This window comes from Columba livia, chromosome 2, assembly GCF_036013475.1.
Source record: "Columba livia isolate bColLiv1 breed racing homer chromosome 2, bColLiv1.pat.W.v2, whole genome shotgun sequence".
In the NCBI taxonomy this organism is placed as follows: Eukaryota; Metazoa; Chordata; class Aves; order Columbiformes; family Columbidae; genus Columba; species Columba livia.
Window position 1 is genome coordinate 151,794,679 of NC_088603.1, and position 26,919 is coordinate 151,821,597.

At 46.8% G+C, this 26,919-nt stretch overlaps 1 long non-coding RNA gene across 1 annotated transcript in view; it reads left to right on the forward strand.

Moving 5' to 3' along the window:
* Nucleotides 1–1,611: 1,611 nt before the first annotated feature.
* Nucleotides 1,612–26,919, forward strand: part of LOC135578704 (uncharacterized) — a 64,410-nt gene continuing 39,102 nt past the window's right edge. Inside the window, exon 1 of the long non-coding RNA XR_010470803.1 lies at nucleotides 1,612–15,890. This is a non-coding gene — a long non-coding RNA (uncharacterized LOC135578704). The remainder of the gene's footprint in view (nucleotides 15,891–26,919) is intronic.

Below are 26,919 nucleotides of genomic sequence, written 5' to 3' on the forward strand. Positions count from 1 at the left end.
CTCATCAAAATCGCGGGACTTACAGCTGAACCAGGAACCTACTCCGGCTTTCTGCCTCTCCTCTCTGCCCTGCTCCCTGGGTGGCTGGCTTGAGTATGATAAATGGGAAAGTCTGCACCCAGTACCTGCACATGCAGTTTGTTCCTTTGGACTCTTGCTTTTAGACTTAACAGCACAAAGTGGTGAAGGTTGGAAGAGCTTTCAATATTTCTTTTCACACCTTCATCTTTTTCTGTATTTGCATCCCATCCTGATATTCTGTATCAGCAAGACCACCCCAGGTAGGTGTGAGGTCGGGAGGAGCTGCGCCGAGTGCCAGACTCAGGGCTGAATGCCCACACTGGCCTTTTTTGTCTTCTTTTGCCTCAAATGAGCCAAGATCCTCCTCCCAACAGCCATGTTTGTGTATGTCTGTATGGAGCTGCGTTTTGAACCTTTTGCTGGCTGTTTTCTCAGCAGTGGGTTGATTGGCAGCATCCTCGCTGCAGCGCAGAGATGGAGCCACTGACATCCCTGCTCGTTGCAGGGGTGTTGAATTAGATCACCTTTAAATGTTCCTTCCAGCACAAACCATTCTATGATCCCCAATACTGTGGTCCAGCAGGTGATTATTTCTAACCGTCCCAAGGGAGCTCCTTTTGGAAGAGAGGAGAGAGGCCACATCCTTCCCTTCCGTAGCCTTCTTCCAGCACGTGGCATTTCTGAGATGTGCCATTTCCCCAGCACAGTGTGCAGTAACACCAAACCTTCTATTTTCTTTGATCCAGGGCTTTTGGCTCCTGCGCTAGCCAAATGGCTTTGATTTTGCCGTGCAATGTGGTGTGCACGTGTCCAGGTTGACAGGGGTTGTAAACACCCATTTCCTTACGCAGTTTCCCTTGCAGAAGTTGCGAGTAAATGAAGCCAAAGCTCACTATTGCAGTGTGAGTTTTATTTTTTCCTAATGAGCCATGTGTTTTTAGCACTTATTACTGGATGCAAGGGGATGTTTCATCAGTATGTACCTGCTGTGTCCCTTGCTAAGAGCCCTTCAGAGCCCTCATCCCAGGTGCAGGAGAGGATTCTAACAACAGCTAGGTCCCAAAAAGGTGTTTTCCTGATGAATCGTTGCAATGGGAGGTGACTTGCTGCAAACTCGTGGCCAGAAGAAGGTGGATGTTTCTGAGCAGGGGTGTTGTGACCTGAAACTTCAGCCTTTGGCTGGGTCACTGCCCTTCTTTCAAGTTGTTTCCACTGAGCTGGAAGGTTTTTTGTTATGCATGGAGTTGCATCCAGGGAGGATCTGAGAGGTTGCTTAACCCTTTGCCAAGCAGTGAAAGCAGAAAGGAATGATAATACCATAAATCCAGAGCAAGGCAACCAGCCCCAAAAAACACCCTTAAAGGCTGAAAAAACACACAAAGGAGGATGCTGGGTTTGTACTGCCTGTTCAGCCCACATCTGGGTTGGGATCGCACTAAAGGTTTATACAGAAATTCAGTGCCATTCAGGATGTAACTCAGGTAACAGTGCTTTTTTCTCCTCCCTTCTTTGCTCTATATGTTTGACCAAATTACAGTGCAAATCTGTGGCTGTATAAATACCAAGGGCGGGGTGGGGGGAGGGAAAAAAAAACAACAGAAACCACAGGCATTGTTTAGGCGGTTCTTTGATGTAGTTCACCCGTGAATATAAACTCTGTGAGCCTTGTGGGATGGTTTTGGGCTAAAAGGGGCTTGAGACTGGTTTGTTGGGTGCCTTATAAAAACACTTCACAGACGTTTCCCTTCCCATCCTTTCTTTATTAATGTGTGTGCCCTGCAGAAAAGGTGCTTGTACTCTTGGCTCCCAAGATTAAGCCCCTTTTACTGCATGAATAACAATTGGTATCCACGATTTGTACATACTTTGAGCACCTTAAAGGAGATAAGTCCAGGTCCAGGCCCTGTTTGACCTGTATTACACATTCGCATCTTGGTTTTTGCTGGCCTTGTCAGGAATGATGTGTTGCTGGTGTTGGAGTCAGGAGTGGGACTGTGGTGGCAACGCTGGGTCGGTGGCGAGGAAGGACAAGGGGCAATTTGGCACCTGGGCTGTTTGTGTGTTTGGGAGTGCGTGGGGAGGACTAGTCTGTGATGCTTGGGAATAAATTTAGCCTGATACTTAAGTACCAGCTCCCAGGAAATTGCCATCAGAGTAATTAGCGTGCACTGACTTATTTGTACAGTGATAACAGCAGGAAAGTATTGAAGCAGGAAAAACAAACACATTATTCATCTGAACCTTCAATCCACAGCCTTTACCTGACAGTTCGCTATTTGCGATACGCAGATCTATTTTTAGGCTTCCAAGTCAGGTGGGCTCCTTTTTCTTTGTTTGTTTTGTGTTTTGTTTTTTTGTTTCTTTTTTTTTTAATTTTGCTGACATAAATTGGAAAATGAATCTGTGCCTAGAGATAATAAACAAATGCATTTTTAAAATAAATCTTTTGAATGCCAAAGAGTGTTTTCTGTGGAAGTGCTGAAGCGTTGGCACAAGGCTCTTGAAACATGTGCCCTTGCAAGTGGGATGAAGATGCTGCACACGGCAGCCGGGGTTGGCAGGGGTTGCTCTCTGTGGATGCAGCTCTGGATATTGGAGTGAAATCCCTGTTTCTATCAGAAGTATTTGGTGTGACCATGAGCATCTTCTTTAGTCCAGGTTTCTCTGCTTAGTGGCAAGCGTTGCTTAGCCAGCCAGATGAGAATTGCCCTTCAAGATGTGAGCATTGAGGAGAAGGTTTAGTAACTCGGAAAGTAAATTATTAATGAGAGGCTGAGGGAGAAGAATGACACAGGGTCACAGGAGTTTGTGGTCATGAGGCATCCAAGGAGGATGTTTGGGGAAAGGCGTCCTTGTGTGTGTGAGTACTCGGAAGAGCTGGTAGAGAGCAGGAGACGTTTGGAAACAGAAAAAAAGAGTGGGTGCGGAGAAATATGTGGATTCACCTTGGAATGGAAAAAATCGGGATGGAAGCATTTGCACTGCCCTTCCTTTCCCTTCCTTCCGTCTCCTTCTTAGGGCAGTGTCACCCCCAGCCACCCAAAGCAGCCAACACCCTGATTCCCTGCCAGGCGCTTGTGCTAAATCCTTTGAAAACTACTCTTCTCCTTTGGCAATTAGAAATAAATAAAAAGGGTTAGAGCAAAAGACAGACTGTCTGCAGAGGAAGAGAGCTGAGGAGCCCCAGGGTTTCTCCTGGAGATGGGTTTTGTGAACAGATGAGGAAGTCACCAGGCAAAGCACCTTCCACAGCCAGCAGCTACATCACAGGCACCCCTAGTCGAAAATGCAGTACAGATAAATCAGAGTTAAAGCGCCTTTTTTAAATACCAAAGACTTCTAAGTATTCAAGCCAGCCATCAAAAAGGTGAGTTAGCATCTCTATCTTGAGATGTTTGCATGGAGCCTGCATGCCTCCCTGGAAGGTGGGGCAAACACCAGCAATACAGCCCAAACCAAAGGCAAATGAGTGAAACTTGTGACCTCCCTTAAGCAAGATTCAGCCTGGGTGACCCAGTGGTTCTAAATGTCTTAGGAAGTGATTCAGTGCTTTGCAGCCCCAAAAGTTCATCCCCATCCCTAAGCTCCCGCTGTATTTTCCAGCCACCATGTGCAAATCCAGGGCTGGAAAAGGCTGGATTTTCACTGCAGCCTCCAGGTTTCTTAGGGAGTAAGAGCAGCTCCTTGATTTTTATGCTATACATTAATTCACAGTGGGGCTGCACATTTTAAGCTCTGAGGAAAGAAGAGACAGATGAGGGCAGGTATTGCAAATGCACAACCATAAACCAACACCATGGTGATGAAAACTTCATAAAACGAGCCAGGAGCTGGGATTGGCTTTTTGTTTGCAGGAAGGACTAGACCAGGGCATTTGCATCCTTAGGGTTTTTCAGCTGAGGGACCATGTCCTGGGAGAGGCTTTTGAGGCTTAGAGGAACCCAGCAGATGTGAAAATCCTGGAGTTGAGAAGCACAAAGGAGACCTGGAAGCCTAAACATGATTAACATCAGTGGGCGTTTCAGTGCGGCAGAGCTGGGACCTTCATTCATTTAGCTCTAAGTGCCTTTAGTCCATAGGCATGAACCTTCTTATGCCTGTTCAGCCTGTGCCAGCAGAAAAAATATGGTGTGACAACAATACAAGAAGCGCAAAATCATCGGCATTTAAAAACAGATTTAAAAAGTTTATGTGCATAATATGCATATCTGTGCATACGTAATGTTATGTATTTAAGACTACTTCTATATATCTGTGACTTTTAAAGCTTTCTGTGGTTTAGAAACACCTCTCAACCTATAAAATTCAGATAGTGTCTCCTCTGTTAAGGAAGGAAGGCAAAATATTGATGTTTATGATTTCACGTGACTCCAGAAGCCACAGCTTTTGACAAGTGCACCAAATCTTGAGAGACTGGGTGTCTTGAGAGACAGTGTGGGTCTGGATGAAGTTGCATGGTCTCGACCTTCTGTGTTACTTGCTGACCTTCATATTGAAGGAAAGAAACCCAAGACAAAACAGCCCTTTCCAGCAGCAGAGCCAGTGAAGCTGTGTGTTACGGGTTGTGCTCACAAGTTTTTAAGTATAGCTGTGTCCTCGCTTCAGGGAGAACAGTTGTGGGAGGGATCAGGTAAACGCCGTCATCTGCGGATCTCAGACTGGCCTCTCGCTAGCCTTATCATAACCTTGATGGGGGTTGTGGTGGCTTCCCTTTTGATGATGGTGATGATGTATCATTATTGCTGCTGCTGGAGACAGTTTTGGCAGGCCTTCATTCCTGATATAGGTTAATTAGCCTCCCACTTCCACCTTTTCTTCCCTGCCCTCTTCCTAAGCCATTAAGACAAAGTGTGGTCAGAAGTAATTCATATTAAAATATTTAGAGCCTTTTAATGGCAGATGCTGGAGAAACAATTCTGTAATCCTGTAGGCTTCACAGCATTTGAGCTGAGTTTCTTCAAAACACCTGTATTAATATAGCTTGGAGGAACATGGATCAGCAGAAATTAATAGGTTTTCTTTAACAGCTGCTTTTACAAATGCACCCAGCTCTGATCCATATCTCAGTCATCCCAGCACTGCTCCTCCAACTTGCTTTTCTGACCTCTGCTTTAGGGACATCAAAGACGACAATTTGGGGATCCCCAAACTATCCCCTTGCTATCTCTTCAGCTTCAGGGAGCCACAGATTTGCTGAGAAGATGTGGATCTGCTAACCAGTTTTTGAGCGATGGGCAGTCTGCTCTATTGCCTGCACTCTTCTATATGATCCTCCTGAACATCGTCTCTAGCCTGGAGGTATGATTTGATATTTATCCTTGTGGCCGCTGTGTGAGAGAGCAGGCCATTAGCAGATGGGCACTGAGGCACAGGCTAATTGAATTGCTCCTGACATAAGCTGGACCACAGGGAAGGAGAGAAAAAAGGCTCCTGGTCCTGTTGGTCTTACATGAGGTTTCAGTCCCAGTCTGCAGGCATCGTAGCTCCGGGCTAAATCACAACCCTGTCTGGGAAAACACATTAGCTGCATCCAAAGCAGAGGAGCCCAGCAGCCCTCAGGTAGCTTGTTGGAAAAAAACTACCAGTAACGTGTGAACTCTCAAAAAGGAGGAATGAAAGAACGCTGTCAAAACACAGCTGGTTTTCACTGGCTTTAACTGCTGTTTTAACAAGCTCAGCAAGTCACCATGCTCCAATAAATGACTGTCCTCTTGCTTGCTGCAGTGTGACACCCGTGAAGGCGTCCCTGGCTTGTCCCCACCAGCCGGGATGGCAGGACCATGTTCCAAGGTGGGGATTTCTGATATAAGCATCTGGAGAAAGCAATTCCTTTCTCAATTTTACTTCCATTTCTGCATCTGCTGGTAAATCTGGCTGCCAGACATCTGTTGCCAGCTCTGCCAGAAAGCTACTTGAAGGGACAGCCCTCCAGATGATGGCTCATATTCACCTGTAGATGTGCTTTTCTGGGAGTTTAAAAAAAACCCGAAACACAAGAAACAGGAAAGTTTTGTGTGTCTTTCGTACAATCGTAGACCAGCCCAGGTTGGAAGAGACCTTGAAAGATCATCAGGTCCAACCTCTTGTGGGAAAGGGAGACTAGATGAGATTATCTAGCACCCTGTCCACTCACATCTTGAAAATCTCCAGTGGTGGGGACTACACCATATCCTTGGGAAAGGTTGTTCCACTGAATGATTGTTCTCACTGTAAAATATTTCCTCTTATATCCTGCTTTGTTTCTGCCCATCAGTGTAATTTTTTTACTTGTTTTTGTCTGGCAGTGACTTTTCTCAATTCCTTTGCTGGAAAAAAAAGCAACGTGGATTTCTTAGTTCAACAGCATCTCACTGTGCTGCTCCTGGTGGGGATCTGGCACCTGTGCTGCTCTTCAGCAAAATCCACGTCTTGGTGCTCATGGGGTGCAGAGGACCTGCAGGCTGGGCAGAGATCCCTGGGGCTGGAGGTGCCCAGCCACAGGTAATTTGGCCGCCTCTTTGCTGTACTTCATTCACCTGCAGGTTTTCAAGGTCACGGCACTTGTTTAGACCAACCTCTTATTTAAGAGATTCCTGGAATTAGTTTCCTCTCTGGTTCAGCAGTTGTGGATGGACCCTGATGTACATTTTTCGGGGGGCAAGAGAGGCGTGGTGGAATCTCATCTTATTTTAAAAATTGCCAGTGCTAGATCACTGGCCATGCCAGCTGGAGGACTTTTCCCTCTGTAAATTACCTGCAGCGCTGAAAAACGGTATCTTTGTTTCTAGTTTGGTTTCTGTTGAGCTTCAACTTTCAACCTTGTTATGCCTGTGTCTGGTAGGCTGAAGAGCACTCTTCCTGACAGGTACTTACAGGCTGTGAGGTACCTTTTAACTTTCCCTTTGATTGACTTCCTTGAGCTCCTTGGTACAAGCCTGGTTTTGTTCTTGTGGCTTTTCTCTGAACTCTCTCCAGCTTTTCCAGCATTTTTCTTGAAGTGTGGGTACAAGTATTAAACCTCACACTCCCATCGACTGTGCCAACCCAAGGCCCAAAGATAACAGGGCCTCTCTGCTGGTACGTGACATCCCTCATTTGTGCATCCAAGCGGTGTGGACCTGCCTTGCAAGCTCACATTGGGCTAATTATGCCCCTTACCTCAGCCAGTCCTGTAGGTCTTGTATGTTTGAAAAGTTTCCATGTAGCCATTTCTTTAATACGCCAAGCATCTCATTAGTCTTTTTGATGTTGTGGGGTTTTTTTTCTTGGTTTGCATTCTGAAAGGAGTTTTAGTCCAACCTTTCTCACTGTACCAGCCACATGTCAAAAATCTTCATACAGCTGAGATCTGCTTAGGAGTGTATTTTACAGAGCTGGGCGAAGTGAAGTGGTTCACAAAAGGAAAAGAAGAGTGAGGTGTATCTCCATTGTGTGGTGGGACAGGACAGACTGTGTGCCACTGTGCTTCAGAGTCCTGCAATTTTTTTTGACCTCTTCAGCTCTTGATGGATCACTTTCTGCCATTGAGATTAACTGTGGAGATGGTGAACTTGCAAGCCCTCTGAAGCCAAACCTGTTGTTGCTGGCTACAGAGTGTAGCACCAAGCTCCTTGCTTGGGAGTCATGGGTTGACTGCCCCCATTGAGGGTTTGGATCAGTGCTAGCATATTTCTAGATGTTAGACATGGAGGGCTGACTGTATTTCCAATTGGGGCGCTTTTAGTATCAGTGTTATGTTGTTTCTTATGTATAATGACTCAAAGGAAACAGAGGTGTTGATCTGATGAGGAACCTAGAAAGCCTTTTGGTAATAACATCCAGATGTTTCCTTAGCACATCTGCTTAAGCCAGTGTTGAAGTCAGTGCCTTCAGCAGCCCTGCTGATGCATTTTGCTGCCTGCTGCTCTGTGTGATGCTAATTTATTAGTAATGCAGGAATGGAGGAGGGGAAGATTTAAATGGCAGCAGAAGCAGGGAGAAGCAGCTGCTGAGGAAGCGTGGGAGAGGAACGCAATCCAGATCATAACCCAAATTGTTCTTGCTTTTACTGCTTGGGTAGGATGTTTGGAGGTAGTCTTGCATGTAATTGTCCCTTGTTGTAAATACTGTACCCCGTTTTTGCCAAGTTACAGGTTACTGTGTCCCTGTGCAGCTCAGCCATGTGGACAAGACATTTGTCCGTCTGAGCATTGAGTTCAGCCAAGAACAGGGCAAGCTCTGCTTGCGCAGCAGCCAATATGTGAAAAGATGTTCCTGCCTGTCCCCTTATTCGTGAGAAGCTGTTTCGTTCTGTGGTTCCGCCTGTGTTTAGCACTTCAACACCGCCTTGCTAATCCCCGTGCCAGGATTGTCAGCATGCAGAGTTCCTCCCGGGGAGGGTCAGCTTCGGGACAGCTCAGCCACTTCATGACAGGGCTTTGGGTGGCCGGGATGCTACTGGAACCTGTGCTTGTAATGTCACTGTGTCAGCGTCGTGCCCTGCCCAGGAGAGTATCGCTGGCAGCCTGAGGGCAGCGCTCTGTAATTCCAGATGCCCTGAGTCGTGCAGTCTCTTTATAGGCTGTACATTGCAAATCCTCGATTTGTGGTCACAGCCCTTCTGATACGACCCAGCCCTAGTGTGTGCTGAAGCTCCTCAGGCCACACTGCTTTTCCTCTGTCTTCCTCAATGACTTCTGCTTGTGGCTGATTTTCAACATCACAGAGAGCATGTCTTCAGAGCAGACCAGTTTGTAGAGCTCATCGGAAAGCGCTGACCTGGACACCCGGTCTTGAAAGTGCTTGGCAACCACAAGTTTTCTGAATAAAAAAGGAATGTCTCCTCACCCAAAATTAGGGCTAGTGCATCACCTCCTTCCAGGGGTAGTGAGGTGGCGTTGGAGATTGTCCAGGTTAAAATAGGAGAGAAGGTGGAAGCGTGTGGTTGGGGTGTGGCAAAGTAAGAGTGGGAAGGAGACACTGATGTGGCAGGTGTGTGTGACATGGATGGCTCAAAGGCATCTTATTTGCGTCTCTTCCTCTCTGATGCATGTCACAGCATCATGGCCTGGCCAAGGATGGGCCATCAGGTGTGTTTGGTTACCTGGCAGGGAGCAGGCTTGGTCCAGTGATTCACAAGATGGAGATGGACACGATGAATAGGGTTGTACAACACAAGAGGAGCCCACAGCAGCTTGGGGTGTATGCTGGGGGGAGCCTTTAGAGAGCCAGGCCCCCAAAACAGTGCAACACATCTTGGAGCAAGAGAGACAGTGTGGCATGTAAATGCTTGACATCTAAATACAGAAAGCAGCAAGAGGTGGTCAAAGAGACCAAGGATGGTATTGCCATCCTTGTGGGTTAGGCCCTGTTGGAAGTTCCTGTCTTCCCATCTGTCCTTCCCGTGCTCCCAGGGAGTGTCAGAGACATTTGTTCCACCACACCAGATACCACCGTCTTTCCTTTGGCAATGAGGTGATCCACCTCTCTTAGCTTCCCTGGCCCACCCCTCCAAGCTTTCCCAGCAAAAATGTTTGAGCCTTGGTGGCTTTTGTACCTCCGGTGCCATATTCTACACCCAAGGGAGGCATTTCTTTGGCAGTATAGACCAGCCCTCCCGCTTCTTCTGCCAGCCTGTGGGTGTCCATAACTAAGAACATTAAATCTATGTAAGACCAAACAACTCAAAATCAGGTCTCCAACAGTGGTCATAAGCAGATACTTAGAGAAAAGTAAAGGCAGAACAAGCACATGTGATACATCCCTCCGCCAGCACTCTACTGTTTTCAGCTCGGGAGTATTTGGTGTACTCGGCAATCCTCTGCAGGTTTACATGTGATGTATTTGTCTAGTTTCCTTTAAAATGTATACAAAATGGAGTATCCACAGTATTCTTTGGAAAGCAGTCCCACAGATCTGCTGCTACTCATTGCATGAAGCAGCACCTCCTTTTGCTTCTTTCAAGCCCATCTCTTGCTTTGTTTGATGCATCTTCGTTCTCATACTAGAAGGAAGAGTTCCCTACCCATTCATTTCTGAATACATAGGCAAGTCATACCCCCGCCTCCCTTAAGTCATCTCTTTGCCTGGTTTAAGAGCCCTGCAAGCAGAAATCAGAATTGCAGCTGGAGAAATACTTGTCCCTCACCTTGCTTTTGGCATTTTTGTTTTGAGGTGTTTCCTTCAGTTGCTTCTTGAAGGCACTTGGTGAGCATCTGCTGGTATCACTGTGTGAGTGCAGAGACAGGGTTGCTGGCAGCGTGTCTGGTACCTGTCTCAGGAGCTCCCATCCATGATTAGGGGCACCAGGCAAGGTGGTGATGAATTGGGGCATTCCTGCTTTGTTTGGTTTCTGCTGGGGGAATACCAGCTCTGCTGTACCATTGTGGCGGGGACTGTTTCAAGTCATGTCTGTCACTTCTACATGCAGAACCCAACTGTGTAGTGCTGCTCTTCACCCTTTCCCATTCATAAAAAAGATCTCTTCTTCTGTGAGGCTAAATTATGAGTTACTCCCAGCTATGTCCTAGACCTGATTTCTGTGCCTCCTACCGTGGCAGTCCTCCTTGGTTGCTGGGTTGGAGCTTATTTGTGGTCTCTTCCTAATGAGATGGGGCTGCCAGTTCCTTCCTCTGTGGATCTTTCCATCCTAAGAGGCCTTGTTGACCTCTCCATCACCTTGATTGTCCATCTCTTCCAGAGATTCCCTGAAAGCAGATGAAGGTGCGTAGTTTCTTTCTCAGAACATTGCACTGGGCTGTTCATGCCTGGCTGGTGTCTGCAGCAGAAGCTCCTGGAGATTCCGAAAATCTTCAATTCCACATAAAGTATCTAGATGCTGTGTTTCTGTTTCTGTCCATACACAAACAGCTCCTGTTTTTGACAAAACTTAGAATTTAATCTAGATCTGATTTTTGGAGATTTTGGGAGTTTTTCCTGCCTCCTTGTTGGACCAGTATTTTATACCTAGTGGAGCAATGTCTGCATTAGTATTGATCAACAAGCAATGCAGTCGTTTTACTAGTCTATATGAATCTGTAGTGGAGTGCAGAAATTCTTTTAGAATGGATTTACATATAAAGGTAACTTTATTGCATTGCATATTAAAACCCATTTCATTTGATTTAAGTAGCTTGATGTTTCCTTTGTTGGCATTTGAGCTGACTGGGATTTTTTCACTAATGTGCCACTATGTTGAAGTTGTGAATGCATCCTCGGGAGAGTCGAGTTCAATAAATACCCCTTTTTAGGAAAAGTATAATAACATATTTGAGAGGATTGGCTAGTGACTGTACATCTAAATTTTCCAACTGTGTTTGTATTGTGGTTTGTATTGTAAATGGCTCTTCGTTTCTAATGCAAGTTACAATGAAAAGTATAAAAGTTTATGACACCTAAGGCAAAATTTCCAACTATTGAAACAAAGTGCTTCAAATCAAAATGAATATGAATTCAGCAACCTTCAAAATGTCCTCCAAGGATGATAGAATTGGATTTTTTTCACCTTTCTCTGACACCCCTTGTTCATCTCTGTTTGGGTGGAATTTGTGTTGGCTGAATTTTTGAGCAAGAACAAGATGTTCCTCTGTTTGTACTGCAAGGTCAGGGTATCCCTTGAAGGGTGAACCAGACATTACTCTCCCATGGGGATAAAATTTTCAGCTCTTAATACTAACAGAAATCATGTATAAAACCTAAAAGTTTGTCAATCTGTCCTGATCCAGATATTAAAATTGTGTTTTCTTTGTAGGTGCTGAAGCTCCATAAGCTGCGATTTGGGCTTGGATTACAAAATTTCGAAAGACTTGCTGATCCCCTCTCAACTTCAGAGACAGAGAAGCTTAAGCTTATATCTCCAGTATCACACAAGGAGAAAGAAGGGAGTTGGCTTCACATGAGTAACTAAAATCAATGTTGTGTTGCTGTTGGGAGCGCTCAGAAGGAGAAAAGCCTGGAGTGTAGCTCTCGTTTTAGAGAGATGGATTTTGCCCGGGAGGAGGGTGCGCAAGGGAAGGTCCAGGAGGATGAAGCAGAGGTGATGTTACAAGCCACTTCCTGACCTCTACAGCGGGACTGAAACTTCACCACAGGGTAAGAAAACACCCCAAAACAGCCAAACATTTTCCCTTCTTCCCACGTTAGTCCAGTATCCATCAGACAAGAGGTGGGATGAGTCCAGGCATTAGTTTTCAATTGAGTGGATTCTCCTAATGCCCTCAACCTCCCTCCTGTTCCTGTGCCCACTTCCCGCATCCTGTGTCACCAATGCCTGTGTCTGCAGGGGACAGGAGACACCTGAGCAGGCTTCATGTAAAAATCATCTGCAAACCTCTACAGTCTTACTCGTCCGCATATCTAAGACTTAATTTTTTAAGCATCCCTGCTCACACACCCGCATTAAATATATTGCTTCTGGAAGTAGCTTTGTGCCTTTATGCCAGAGGAACTTGCTGCTTTATTTTTGGAAGTGAGGATGACAAGTCCCTCACACTTATCTGCACTGTTTGTGGCTCCAAAGCACGGCAGGGATGTATTTTCCAAACTGATGAGATACAAAGAGAGTTGAAATAAATGGGTTTATCACATTGCCTCATCCAAAGCCACAAGAGGAGAAAGGCAGGAGCTGGAAAAAGTAGAGCAAAATTGCCTGGTTTCAATTTACCACCTTTGGAGAATTTAAAAACGTTGGTTGCAGAAAAGAAAGTTGAAGCTTGATTTATTTTTTTCACTTCCCTCATGCTGCAAATATTTTTCCTCATAAACATGCGTGGCTTCTCCCTTGTCCTGAGCTCAGGAGTGCTGGAAGCATTTCCTGGAAGGGGAAGGCTGGCTGGGATGGCAGAGGGCATCTGGGGCTTGGTCTGTTCTAGAGATACAGCTCCAGGGGCATGAGGGACACGGGGCTTTTCTCTGCTGCACTTTGCGTGGTCCGACTGGCTGGTGTGAAGGCTCTGTGGTAGTAAAGATGGAAAGGGTTCACCAGACTCTTCCTCTGAGGTTACTGTGTGTGATGTGTTTTAGGACAAGAGGAAATGGCCTCAGGGGAGGTTTAGATTGAATATTAGGAAAAATTTATTCCTGGAAAGGGTTGTCAGGCATTGGAACAGGCTGCCCAGGGAAGTGGTGGAGTCGCCATCCCTGGAGGTGTTTAAAAGGTGTTTAGATGAGGTTTCTAGGGACATGGTTTAGTGCTAGAATTAGGTTAGGTGATGGTTGGACTCGATGATCCTGAGGGTCTCTTCCAACTGAAATGATTCTATGATTCTATGTTGCCATGAAGGCCATGCTAGCGTGGGCATGTAGACCCATATTGTGATGTTAACGTTCCGTAATAAATTTGGCGGTGATGAAAAATGCTGGATTGAAATCCCTTGAGATGCAAATCCATCTTTTTTCAGATCAGAGGTTTCCCCACTCCCCCTCACCCCCATGTCTCAGCACTGAGCTGGAAGGACCATCTCTTAGTATTAGTGAGAAGTTCTTAATCTCTGTGACTCATTCAGTCGCTGGTTTAACTGCTGATGTTTCCAGTGAGAATGGCAGTGACACGGGTGGATCTGGTGATGGGAAGATACCACTGGTCAGGAAGCAACACTCATTTCACATCAGTGAAGAGACTATCTGAGACCTGTGTGTAGCTACTACATTTCTACAGTGGATTTGAATCAGAGAGAGGACAGACACTTTCAAAGTCTGGGTCTGCCCAGTTCCTTGGAAGCACCAAATTGAAATACTTGCACGTTAAACATGAGATACCATTATAAAGTGGATGTTGGGATGATAATCTTAAGTCTGAGAGTGAAGTTCCCCCATTTAAAGGTGATGGTTGGGAAGTACGTGATACATGTTGAACAGCAGCTATGCTGATGAAAATGAGAAGTAGAAGTGGCTCTACAGAGCAAAGCCATCTAGTTTGTTATCTCCTTTGATGATAAGCAAGAGAGGGGAGAGTATAAGAAAGCAAGCTCTCTGGGGATGAACCTTCTCAGCAGATCCTCCCAGCAGCCAGTTGTTAAACATGCTGAGTGCTTCTTGGGAGTGTCCTTGAGTTGTCCCCATGGATTAGGTGCTCCTGCAGCAGCTCAGGTTAGGGAATTCATTACTCTCTAAGCGGCCCAAGCCATGCAGTGTCTGGCCAGGTGTCATGTTTATACAGATTAGCTCAGGTCACCTAAATCATAGGTGCCAGGTTGGACTTGGCAGGACAGCGTTGCAGCACCATGTGCGCCAATGGTGCTGCTGACCATTAATTTTAAACCATGCTCTAACACTAGGGCTTATCTCAGGATACTGGAGTTCAGCTCTTGGTCCTGCATAACTGTCCCTTAACCCTTCCACTTCATCCCCTGGATATATCCGTGGGTATAAGTTTGCATTTGATGAAAGGAACAGACTTCAGAAAATCCTGTCCAGCCCCGTCTTCATTAGTCCTGTAGTACTGTTGTCTCCTCAGTGTCTTGATGCTCGGAGGAGAGAGATACAAGCCCTTGTATCTCGCAGGAGCCTCTTCCAGGTCTGCAAAGAAGAATGGAGTGTAATTTGGCACTTATTATTTCATTGCATCAGCTTTTCTGAGTCTGGGAGTGCTCTTAGCACAAGCAAATAAATTACCCGTCTCATTTTGCTGCGTGCTCTGCAGCCAGCCATATGTTTGAGCCTGATAGAGATTCTTATCTCACGAGCTAAAATTACTCAATGGAGGATGACATTTCTTATCAAGGGCTTTGCTGAATCAGAGAGTGGCCCTGGCACCCAGCTTTGAGACACCGCTCCTCTTTGTCCAGCCTCCCAGCCCGGCGATAAATGAATTTGTGTCTGTAGGTCAGCGTCACTTGCGTCAAGGTTTTGTTGCAGATGGAGGCTCTGAGGGTTGTCCCTGTGCCCAGGAGGACATGGGATTGAGGAGGGGAAGCAAGGCTGTTCGTTTAACTGAAACTGCGTGGCCTACAGCTGTGCAAACACGTCTTTGCTTGGAAGGTCCTTGTGTGCACGGCTGATAACTTCAGGCTTCGCAGCCAGCAGGAGCCAAGGACTCTCTTCTCCCACTGCACATGAAGGCTTTGCTTAAAATTAGGTGATGTAACCACCCCCTTCTACCAGCTGCCCTAGCTTTTCTCCAGACTTACTTACAACTTACATAAAGCTTAATCTCTCCATCCTCCTGCTTCTTTAATGGATGAGTTATTTTGCCTCCTTTCTTTCCCTTTCTCTCTTGCATGCTTTGGAGTTTATCTGGTAGTTGCCGATGGTTCAAGGTGTTCTCTGGGTGTTTAGCAGGTAGGAGAGAGCCAGGGAGAAACCACTGCTCTTCATTATGTCTTCTTCCAATACGGCATCTTCCCTTTGCCTTCTCTTTGCAGTGCAGAACCAACAGCATGGGGTGTTCGGCTTCTGCAGTGTGTCTGGGCAAAGCTCTGAGCAAAGGGACCTGCTGATGGATTGTCCTTTCCTCTAGCTGGGCTCTGCCTGCGAAGGCAGGTTTGTCCCTAGGAGCCCTCCTGAGCAGAAAGCAAGACCACCAACCACCCAGGTGTGGTCCAGCTCTCTGTAAGAGATTCCTGGAAAAGACATCTCTGAATTAGCACCTTTTTCTCCTCGCAGGAGGATTGCTTTGCCAGGTAAATCTCTCTTACAGTGTTGTACAAAGGGCCAGGCAGGGTCATTGTCTCAGCTCAGAATAAATCTGGTAAAATGCCGTCTTCCATGCATAGGGACTGGTAGAGAGCGTCTGTATGTGCACTGTGGGTTTGTTCTGCTAAACAGTCACACATGAGTTTTTCAGATTTTCTGTGACTGTAACAATTTACTTCACTCACCCCTTCTTTGCAATTTTCTTCAAGCAGGCCTGTGACAGCCACTTAATGCACAGCAGGAGGTCTGATCCCAAGAATCCAGCAAAAGCCGTACTTCAGGTTGGTATCAGGTTGATAACCACACTGGGTATGGTGAGGACATTGCAGCTGAAGGTCCCACCATGAGCGCTGTTGCCAGCTCAGCCCTGATGTGCTCTCAGCAGCGTGGGGCAGGTCTCAGAGTGATGCGGCCTGGCATCGGTGAGAGTACTGCTTTGTTTTGAAGAACCAAACCACCTGCCCTGCTTTCTGCAATGCCCCATGAGATGCCTGGAGATAACAGCAATCCATGGTGTGGCAATGGGCCAAGACTATGCCATGGGTGACTTCTCGGGGAGGCTTTTCTGCCATTTGTGACAGCAGCTGTCTGTCTTCATCAGCCTGCAAGAAACACTGGGCTGGGGCTGATGGCTACAGCATCCCAAGGGAGCCCCATCCCTGGGAAGGGCAGTGGGGATCAAAGCGCAGGACATGACACCTTGCTTCTCCTGAAACCACATCCACAGCCACGTTTTTAGGTTTTTCTGTGTCCTTCCTTCCGCTTTCTGTAGTGCAGGCCAGCACCCATCACAGCTCACAGCACGGGAGTCCCGGGCACCTCTGGGTGCTGTCACATGCAGGCTGGTCCTCCTCCCTTCAGACCTTGTGCTGAGTCACCCTGGCTGCTCCACAGTGGCCTCAGACCAGCCTGGCAGCTGCTGGCCCCACGCCACCGGTTGAGCAACCACTGGCCTGATGCCAGTACCCAGAGGTCACTCTGGGATGGAGGTCTCCTGGGCGGTGGATGACCAGCCGGCGCTTGGGCTTTTCTCCCCAGCCAGGTCTGCATGACGTTGCACCACAGTTGGGTTTTTCCACATTACCTATCTCCTGCTCGGGTGTCTGTTTATTGCAGGTTTGTCTTTGGGTGCAGCCCTGTCCCATCCTGTGGAAATGGAGGGTTGTCTCAGGGCGATATTGGGGTCGATGGTGGGGAAGTGCCATGCTGGGGGCAGGTGGCCACCTGGGATGACCAGCTGGTGTAGCCAGGTCACTCCCAGCAGAGTCAGCCTGGCTTGTCCTCCTGGGCACCTGCTCTTCATCGTACTGCAGGATCAAGTTGGGTTTGTTAAAAGAAAGTGGAGAGGAGTGTGCATCCTGCATACCCATGGTGTGTGGCCCACATGCTGTGCACCCCGCATACCCGTGGCTTGCATCCTGCATGACTGTGGTGTGCCCCCTACATACCCTCAATGTGCAACCTGCATACTCACAGCGTGCACGCTGCATACCCATAATGTGCACCATTGCATAGGCATGGTGTGCACCCTACATAGCCATTGTGCGCACCATTGCATAGGCATGGTGTGCAGCCTACATAGCCATCATATGCACCTGACATATCCATGGTGTGCGCCCCATATACTCACGTGTGCACCCTATGTACCCATAGCATGCATCCTGCATGCACGTGGTGTGCACCCCATATACGCACAGCATGCAGCACACATACCCACAGCATTATGATGTGTACCTCACATACCCATGGCATGCACCCGGTGTACCCACAGCACGTGCATCTCAAACGTGACAAGATGACGTGTCAGGCAGCAGTGCTTGAGTGGAAGAGGAGAGCTCACGTCTTTGCCTTCAGTTTCCAACTGAGTTTGCAGTTGGAAAAAAACCCCAAACCTGTTGTTTTATTTGTCAGCTGAGGTAATTTCTCTCTGAAAGCCACCAAGGCACAGTCAACCTGGAACTTACAGTGCTCTTGCTAGAAATCATTTTGTGTGTTAGGCTTGCATGCTCATAGAGGGAAGGCTGAAGTGATTCCAGCACATGGCTGGGACCTTGTCAGTGCCCAGTTTTGGTCCCGCTCTGGCGCAGCCTCAGGTGATGTTGCAGCAGAGACCTGTGGAGAAACCTGTTGGGACTGTGTTTGACCGTGGCTGGCAGCTGTCCCATGCGTAGCTCTAGGAGTGCAGTAATGGGACTACCGAATATTCCCAAATACTTGAATCCTCAAATCTCTTCAGCACAGCTGCTGCTAGTGAGGTAGAAGTCATGAAGTCTAGAAGAGCCTCCAGAACATCTGCTTCGTCTTCAGGGCTTAGCAGTACCAGCATAGGCTCATGCATGTGAAGCAGGAGAAGCCAACAGAAATGCATTATACCATGGGGAAGAAACAGATAAGCTCGGTCCCTCTTATTTTGAGTTCCTGCTCCGGCAGGGGGATTGGACTAGATGTTCTTTCGAGGTCCCTTCCAATCCCTAACATTCTGTGATTCTGTGATTCTGTGAGCAGGGCAGAAAGCATCTGTTAGAAGGGGGATCTTAAGTAAAAAATTAACTGAGAACTTATCATTTATAGCTTTGGTGTCTTGAAAACATAGAATCTGTTTTCAAAGGTGCTGTGGACAAGCACTGTGTTCTGTACCCTGTGCTTGCTTAGCCAAACTCTCAGTGCTGACTTTTCCCCATCCAGTTTCTGTCCCTACGTCCAAACTGTGCTTTAACATCTTCCCATCTGATTTGTTACAGTGACAAACAGATCATTTAGGTAATTGCCATCAGACTTTAATTAATATTCTCACTGCCTTTTTATCCTAAAGAAAAAGAAAAAGGGTTTAATCTTGATTGCTTTGGAGTATGGGAGCATGAAACTGGGTGCCCTTGACTTTGGCAGTGATTTAAGCGCACGCGCAAGTGCTTTCCTGATCTGAACCAAAATTACAGTAAATCTTGATGACTCGCGGCAGGAGTCTTTCATCTGCACGAAGCTTTGTGTAAGCGAAGGGAGCACAGAGAACTCTTGGAGCCAACAGAAAGAATGCACAAATCCTGGCAAGGAGGTGAATTACTGTGAAGTTCAAAGCGTGACATGCTCCTTTAGGTTCTCTATCTCAGTTGTCAGGAGGGAGTTAGCTCTTAAAATGTGATGCTGGAGATGAGGTTGTTTTGAGCTTTCTGAACTTTGCCAGGTGTTCAGGAGGATGCGTGCTGCCCCGTCCCACAAACTCCAGCTGGCTGAGCATCGCAAGATGCAGGATGATGCTGTGCCGGAGTCTCACATTTCCTTTGGTGCTGCAGGAGTAACTTCACAAAGCAGTTGGTCCGTAGCTCAGGAAATATTTTTCTGCTGACCGCATCACTAGTGAGCGATTGCCCTCTGGGAGACGAAGGCAGGAAGTGTGAAGTGCTTGCTGAAAGTCCCTGGTTTTAAAAATCAATCTGGTTTGATTTTATTTTATTTTTGTAAATACTTGAGCTCTGAATTCTTTAAAGTATCCTTCACTGGGCTTTAGAGGATGATTTATTTCTTTTGAAAATTTTAAAGAGGGAAGTGTCCCAGGGATGCTGCGCAACTGAGGACTCCATGGGATGCAGGCAGGTGGTACTACCAGGAGAAAGGGATTAGAGGTCAAAACAAATGAGATTTATGCAAACATATGATGAAGAATTTCAGCCTGGTGAGTGCATTGATCAGCAAAACACCTTCCCAAGGAGAGACAGAGCATCACTGCTTTGCTGGTGTGATGCAGGGAAGGATCCATCTCTCTTCCCCAGAGGATGCGCTGGTGCATCTTTTCCATCTCTGATGTCTCCACTTCCTCGTATCTGATGTAAATAATTTATAAGGATCGAAACATGATCATGGGGCCATCTGTGCAGGAGGAAAGCTAAAGCCTGTGGCCTGGCAGAGTGCAGGGGAGCTGGTACCTAATGCAGTGCTGGTTCTTCGTGGGCAGTATGCCAGGTGAGCCAGTGCTGGGTTGGTGCCTGAGCCTTACTAGAGTCACCCCACCTGGTTGTCTTGTTTGTTCCATCCTTTTCTCCAAGTCTCTTTTTCCCCCCCGCTTATCTTCCTTCTTATTTTCATCCCCTCTTCCTTTTTTACCTTCTGTTTTTTCCCTTTTCTCCATTGTTTGCCACTACATTTTATGTGTGAAAAATTGGCAGCTTTTTGCCAGGCAGTAGGAGTTTTCAGCTGTAATTGAGCTGCAGGTATTTTGGCTGCATGAGAACTATACAAGAGGGACCTGTCACTTCTGTACCGGTCTAGCTTGAGCTTGGGAATGAAAAATCACCTGTCGATGCAGAAGGGAAGTCTGTGGAAAGCCACCCTGGCAGTGGGGTGAGAGGTCAGCTTGAGGTGAAAATAGATAGGAGCCTTTTCCCCGTCTCTGAATTCAGAATATATTAGTAAGCAGTGAATGTAAAGCCCATCTGGAGGCAAGAGAGCAGGGTCTAGTGCAAATACCTGTGGCGCAGCTGCAGCAGAGTTGAACTGCCAGGTCCCAGGGCAGTAACAGGGGTGCTTCAAGTGTTGTGGAAAGCAGCACAAAAAAGACACAAACCTTGATGGTTGTGCTGGTCCCACGCTTGGCAGACTTACTTCTCACCTTGAGCTCCAGAGATTGAGTAAAGACAATGCAGAGTCCTTTTCAGAAGGGTGTATTAGCAAGCACAGCAGCCAGAGATGTTCATCAGAAGGATAAAATAAATAGAGTCCTAAGTCCAGGGTGGGCTCACTCCCCGAAGAGCTGCCTCTGTCTACCCCAGTGTTCCAATGGAGCACCTTTCCTACAAGGACAGGCTGAGAGAATTGGGGTTGTTCACCCTGGAGAAGAGAAGGCTCCAGAGAGACCTGTTTGCAGCCTTGTGGTACATAAAGGGGGCTTATGAGAAAGACACATATCAGGGCCTGTAGCGACAAGACAAGGGACAATGGTTCTAAACTGAAGGGGGGTGGGTTTAGATTGGACATAGGGAAGAAATTCTTCCCCATGAGGGTGGTGAGGCACTGGAACAGCTTACCCAGAGAAGCTGTGGATGCCCCATCCCTGGAAGTGTCCAAGGCCAGGCTGGATGGTGCTTTGAACAACCTGATCTAGTGGAAGGTGTTGCTGCCCATGGCTGGGGGGTTAGAACTAGTTCATGTTTGAAGATCCCTTCTGACCCAAACCATTCAGTGACTGTGATTCTTCAGTTGTGATCGCCTATTGCAATTGATGCATTTGCATTAACTGAGAGGGAAGAAACGCGGCAGTTTCAGTCCGTTCAGCGGCAGAGACTTGGTCACACCAAGAAACTGCCAACAGCTACTGCGATTTGGAGGCGGCAGGTTCATTACAAAGGTGGAGAAGTGGACAAGCCCAGAGCCTGAGCATCCCTTTACCTGCTCAGTAAGATCTGGGTCAGAGCTCCATAAAAGACCATGGACAAATGTACGTGAACCTACAGAACGATTCTCTTGGAATATCACTCCTCTCCAGATCTCCAGGGAAACCAGTTGGGCAACCAAATGGGATGAGAGTAGAGCATAATTGCATTGAAAAGTGGCATTTGCTGTCTTATCTCTCAATGGGCTTTCTTTTAGCATCTCTTGCTCTGGTTGTTTAGAGCTCATTTAAATGGGTGATTGCTCGACCCTGTGCCTGGGTGACTGGTCTTGTCAATCTTCCCAGTGTCACTCATGGAAGTAAATTGTAAATATATGGAGATATTTTTAAAGTCAGGGCTTAAACATTAGACCTAGTGGCATGGTGTTTTTGTGTCTCAAATTTATCTTTCAAACAACACGTGTAATCTTTCAGCACCATTTCAAAATATTGCAATAATATTATTGTAGACTCAAGTATTACAGTTATTTATAAGAGCAGGATGCTCGTGGTTTCCTGGGACTCTATGGCATTTCTATTTTTTGGCTTCTCTTTGAGAAACCACTCTTTATTTTCAGCAAAGCATCTGTTTTAGCTTCACGATTATTTTGTCTTTCAGACTGAAAGGGGCCTCAGAGCTTTTTAACCTCCCGCTTCCCCTCACTTATAATCAACCCAGGGTTTGCCAGGCTCCTTCCCAACATGAATGAGGGGCTGGCGGGGGAGGATTGAAGGGGGAGAGGTTTGATTCGCTTCCGATGAAGTCAGCCGAATCCGTCCTGTAGCAGCGGGTGAGCTGGGATGGACTGGCCGCATCCGCCGCTCGGGATGCTGCCAGCACTGGGTCAGGCAGCGCACCCCGGGCTGGGGAGCCAGGGACCTTCCCATGGGAAGCTTTTCCCGACAGGAAGATGTGTGAAGTTGTTAAATACTGGCCAACATTTTGCTAAAGGTTCCCTTTCCTTAACTTAATTTTACTTTGCTTATGAGTTAGGTCAGGGGTGTCAGACTCATTTTCACCAGGGGCCACATCAGCCTCACGGTTGCCTTCAAAGGGCCGAATGTTATTTTAGGACTGTATAAATGTAACTGCTCCTATATTTATACAGTAAAAAAAAAAATTAAAAATCACTCTTTTTTTTTTTTTTTTTTTTACATTTAATATATTTTTTCCACTTTTGAGCATTCTGTTTCATTTAAATCAGTGAAAATCCTTTGGTCCATCAGAGGTGCAGTGGCTATCAGCTTTGGAGAACACCTCCATCTCAATTAATTGCTTTATCCCACCATAAAGGGATATTTCAGAAAAAATGAGGTCATAGGTTTGAACAAAAAGGAAAGAAGCACACACCGTGCACGTCCCTTCTTTCCTCCCAGGGTTGTAACTTGGTGCCGCTTTCTTTTCACGTTCCCGTTGGTGATTTGCAGAGAACTTCCCAAGTCCCTGTCAATAGCAAGGACCTGCTGTGCTGTGCAGTCGTAGAACCATAGAATGTCCTGAGTTGGAAGGCATCCACAAGGATCATCACGTCCAACTCCTGTCCTTGCATAAGACAACCCCAGAATTCACACCATGTGTCTGAGTACCTGTGCATCTGCCAAGGTCCTGGGCTGCAGCAATCCCACAGTTGAGTTACCATGATGAGCAAAGTACAGAAGAGAGGGGTCATCCCTCCTGCTGCTGCAGAGTCCTACAGGAGATCAAACATCTCAGCCAAACTCAAGAAGGGTGAACACTAAAGCCAGAGCTTGAAGAGCTGCCAACCAGGGATGTCCCAGCACCTCCGCCTTCAGCTGGGTCTTCTCCTGGGACCACTGGAGCTCAGTGAGGAACTTGGGCTCCCTTGGCTCTTGAAGGAGAGTGCCTTATTCATGAGGGTGGTAAAGGACTTTATGTCCACTGGAAAACATGGTGGGCAGCAGAAGCCTTGAGTAATTTGGCCATGAGAGTGGGGAGGAAGAGAAACATGTAAGTGTAAGGAGACTGTTCCACCTTCCTAGGTGTGTTCCTTCCCCCCTCCATCCCTCCGTCCTTCGCGTTCCCACTCAGCTCTCTGCCTCTGGGACGCAGCCGCAGTGCTGGGGAGTCCCGCCACCTCTCCTGCTTTGGAAGCCAGTTGTGCATCTGATGGATGATGACTTTTTGAAGCCCTGCTACATGTTCTTGTTTGCTCCTTTTCGAGAGCAAGCGTGGGAACAGTTGCAGCCTGAAACGACCGTAGCTGACAGTTATGTCTGACATATATTTCAATTTTTGTTATCTTCCTGCAGCTATTTTTGCAATACTTATATGAGAGGTCTGCTTATCTCACTCCTGCCACGGTAGAAATGGCTAAAGAAAACATCCCTGTTTGTTTGTATTGAAACTGGTTTGGTTTGTGGCTTTTATGTTTTTTTGCTGATTTTTTTTATCATATTGAACTCTTCAGCAGAAGGTAACAAAGCACTCAAGGGCAGAGTTTTATCTCTTCTACATCAGTGCAAAGGTAGGACAACTGCTGTCATTTACTGTGGGATTGCATCGTCTCATTTTCAGACTCAGGCTTGCTTTTAAATAAATAGATGAAGACCTGTGCAGATGCTGGAGCACATCAGTTTTCCACTCCCTTTTCTTACTGGTTAAGGTATGTTTGATTATAGTTATTAGGAGGCAGGTCTCCTATTGCACAGCAGTTGCATCGTCATTAAAGACAGTTTTTTAAATTCTTCTGTACGAATAGCTGCATCAGAGAGATGTTTGTAGGGAGGATTTTGGGCATCCTGGGGTGATGCCGAGAGTTCATCCACGCAACCACAGCTTGCGTGGGTGGACCAGAGGTTGTACACATCTGGCTGCTTTGCCTGTAGCCATCAGTGCTGTGAAGTTTCAAACCGGCCTGAAAGCTGGGGAGATGGCAGCTGGTGCAAGGGTGCCCTGGTACCCCTGCAAGGCTGGCCAGGGTTCGGGCTTCTTTGGGACATCAGATATTTGGGAAAGGAGCTGTGGGTCCTCGTGTCTTTTCCTTCTTATGGTGGCTGGTGTGGTCTTCTGCTCTCAGACCAGCGTTCAGGAGATGTCCTCCAGCACAGCAGTGGCATTTGTCCAGCCTGGAAGGGTCGTCAGGCCCTTCTTTGCTTTTGTAATGAGTTCGACTAAGAGGCTGCAGGTTGGGGAAGGAAGGGCTTGGTTTCTCACATCTGCTTCCAGATGCTGGGCTGAGACCTTGCTGGTGTGTGGAGGAGGCAGAGGGTTTTAGAATATCTTTACAAGTTTTTGTGTCTCTGGTCATTAGCTAGGTGCAAATCATAAGATTTTTAAATTGGCTAAAGTTTGCATGGAGTAAATGAGTCAGACATTTCCCCCTTCACCATCCTGCCTGCGCATCGGTGCTGGGCACGAGCCGGTGACTTTGCTGCTCTGCTCCAGCAGCTCCAGGTCAACTGGAAACTGTTTCCAAAGCCTACCTTCCTTTGATCACCCATTAGTGAACTCAGCTATTTAAGGTAAATATTTCAGCTTTCTGGGAACTACCACCTGAGTTGCCGCATAAACGGCGTGGAATTATTGTCAGGGAGCCAGTGTGGCTGACACAGGAATGTTTTCCACTTGTGTGGAGATACAGGAGAGGACCTCTCGGTGTTCTCAGACAAGGAGGAATTCAACCTGGCAGCCTGAGAACGAATATTTCTGCCTGCGTTGTAAACTGTGAAAACGAAACACACAGATGAAGAGATTTACTCGAGATCGTGTAGGATGTTGCTGTGCTCGAGATGAGCGTGTCCCAGTTTTATGCTCCATCTATTAATACGCCCACGCTATTTTTAGCCCTCTTAAGTAGCCGCGTTGTTTGTAATTAGCTTCACTAATAACTGCTGTTCCGTACACTGCAGGTCCCACCGGCGGAGCGGCACGCTCTTCCGAGCAAAGCTGAACACAAGGGCGGCTCATAAAAGGCATCCGTGTGCGGAGCTGGTTGTTGTTGAGCGGACACGTGTCCTTGTAGCTCTTGTGATCAGCCAGCTGCCTAAACACAGCTCCTGCACCTTGGTTAAGGACGAGATGTTACTACTCAGGGTTTCCGGGGCGTTACCTCACTGACCTTTGAAGAAAGTGAAGAAGCAGAGTCTCTCCCTTTGCACTGTATGCTGAGTCAAGGCTGCTGCTTTCGAAGAGAGATTGTATCTCATTACTTAGAGACGGAAATTTAATTAGCGGCTGCAAACATCTTAGATGATGGCTGTATTTACCACCCTGGTGTACAACGAGAATTAGTAGCTACCGTAGAGACTGGGAGGTGCGCTTGGAGCAGCTGGGTGAAGCCAGGTGACCAAACCAGATGCAAATCCAGCAGCAGATTGACTGTAGAGATGACGCTGAGCTGCCGTTCTCTTAAGTGCCACCGGTGATTTTGCTCCATGGAAAACACAAGTGCTTCACCAGTTCCAGGGTGAAGGTGCTATCTAAGCAAATGAACTTAGTGGTTAAGAGGAACAGGCTATTTTCACATGTTTTTTTTCCTAAGAATGCAGTCTCCAAACTTTTAAGCCTAAAATAAGGGACCCAAAAATGTTCTCCAGCTTGTAGAAAACATGGAGCTGGATGACCACAGCGCTGCGTCACCTCATCACCTGCTCGCTATGTGACTTTTGCACCAAGGGTGTGTAGAGCAGAAGTTGCAGGGGCAGCCAGATGAGCTCACCTTTCAGAAAATGCCAACGTCAGAGGGGTTATCAGCTCCAGAGCCTTGACCTCTTGTGAGACAGCCGCTCGGTTGCCTTGAGATCTGCAAGATCTGTGCCAACGTTGCCACATTTTGCATGCAAGATTTTTTTTTTCTCTCCTTCTTTGGTTTAAATATATCAAGATAGTTATCTTTAACTGTGCACACACGCATGCAAGCCAGGCAGGTTCACTGAACACCAGCGCAAGCCCTGTGTGCTTAAACCAGCCATCTTCACTCAGGCAGAGCCCCTGTTGATTTTTCTTTGCTTCTGTAAATTCCAGAGCCTCAGCCCAAAACTGGTGGTGTGCATTTGTTTGCCTTTGTACCATAATACAGATGGGCAATCCTTATGATATGACTACGTTTATTTACTGATAGAAATGTGTAGAGCTGTGTTAGGTTGCTACACAGATAATTATTGATTCCTTTTTTTTCTTTCCCCTGCAAAACTGGCAGGATCACAGAATGTCCTGAGCTGGAAGGGACCCACAAGGATCGTCGAGTCCCACTCCTGTCCCTGCGGACAGGACAACCCCAAAATGCACACAATGAATCCTGTATTAGACCATGTTTTCAACTGATTTGTGTCTGAAAACCTTTCTTTTTTTTTCCCCAAAAAATAATTATAGCTGGCAAAATGGTCTTTTCTTTTGCAGGAATCTCCTAATCTGTGTCTAATTTTATATCACAGGTGCAGCAAAAGCACTGCTAGGGCTAGATTACAGCTGTGGCCAGTTGAATTCCTACCCAATGCTTTATTTGCATCCTGGCAGAAAGATGTGGTTGTCTTTCCCCTTCTTTCCCTGTATACTGATTTCCTATGAAATGTGTATTTAGACATTTAAAAGGCATATGCAATTTTGATCATACAACTCTAAAAAATTACCAAGCCCAAACCACAGATTTAAAGGTTCTACTGAAAAGGTCTTAGAGCAGCAGATGTGTACGTAGAAAGAAAAGCAAGGGATGTTTCCTAGAGGACAGGTCACCTTCCCAAGACAGGATGTTGGCTTCTTCTCCCAAGTAGCAAGTGACAGGACAAGAGGAAATGGCCTCAAGTTGTGCCAGGGGAGGTTCAGATTGAATATTAGGAAAAAATTCTTCCTGGAAAGGGTTGTCAGGTGTTGGAACAGGCTGCCCAGGGAAGTGGTAGAGTGACCATCCCTGGAGGTGTTTAAAAGGTATTTAGATGAGGTTCTTAGGGACATGCTTTAGTTCTAGGTGATGGTTGGACTTGATGATCCT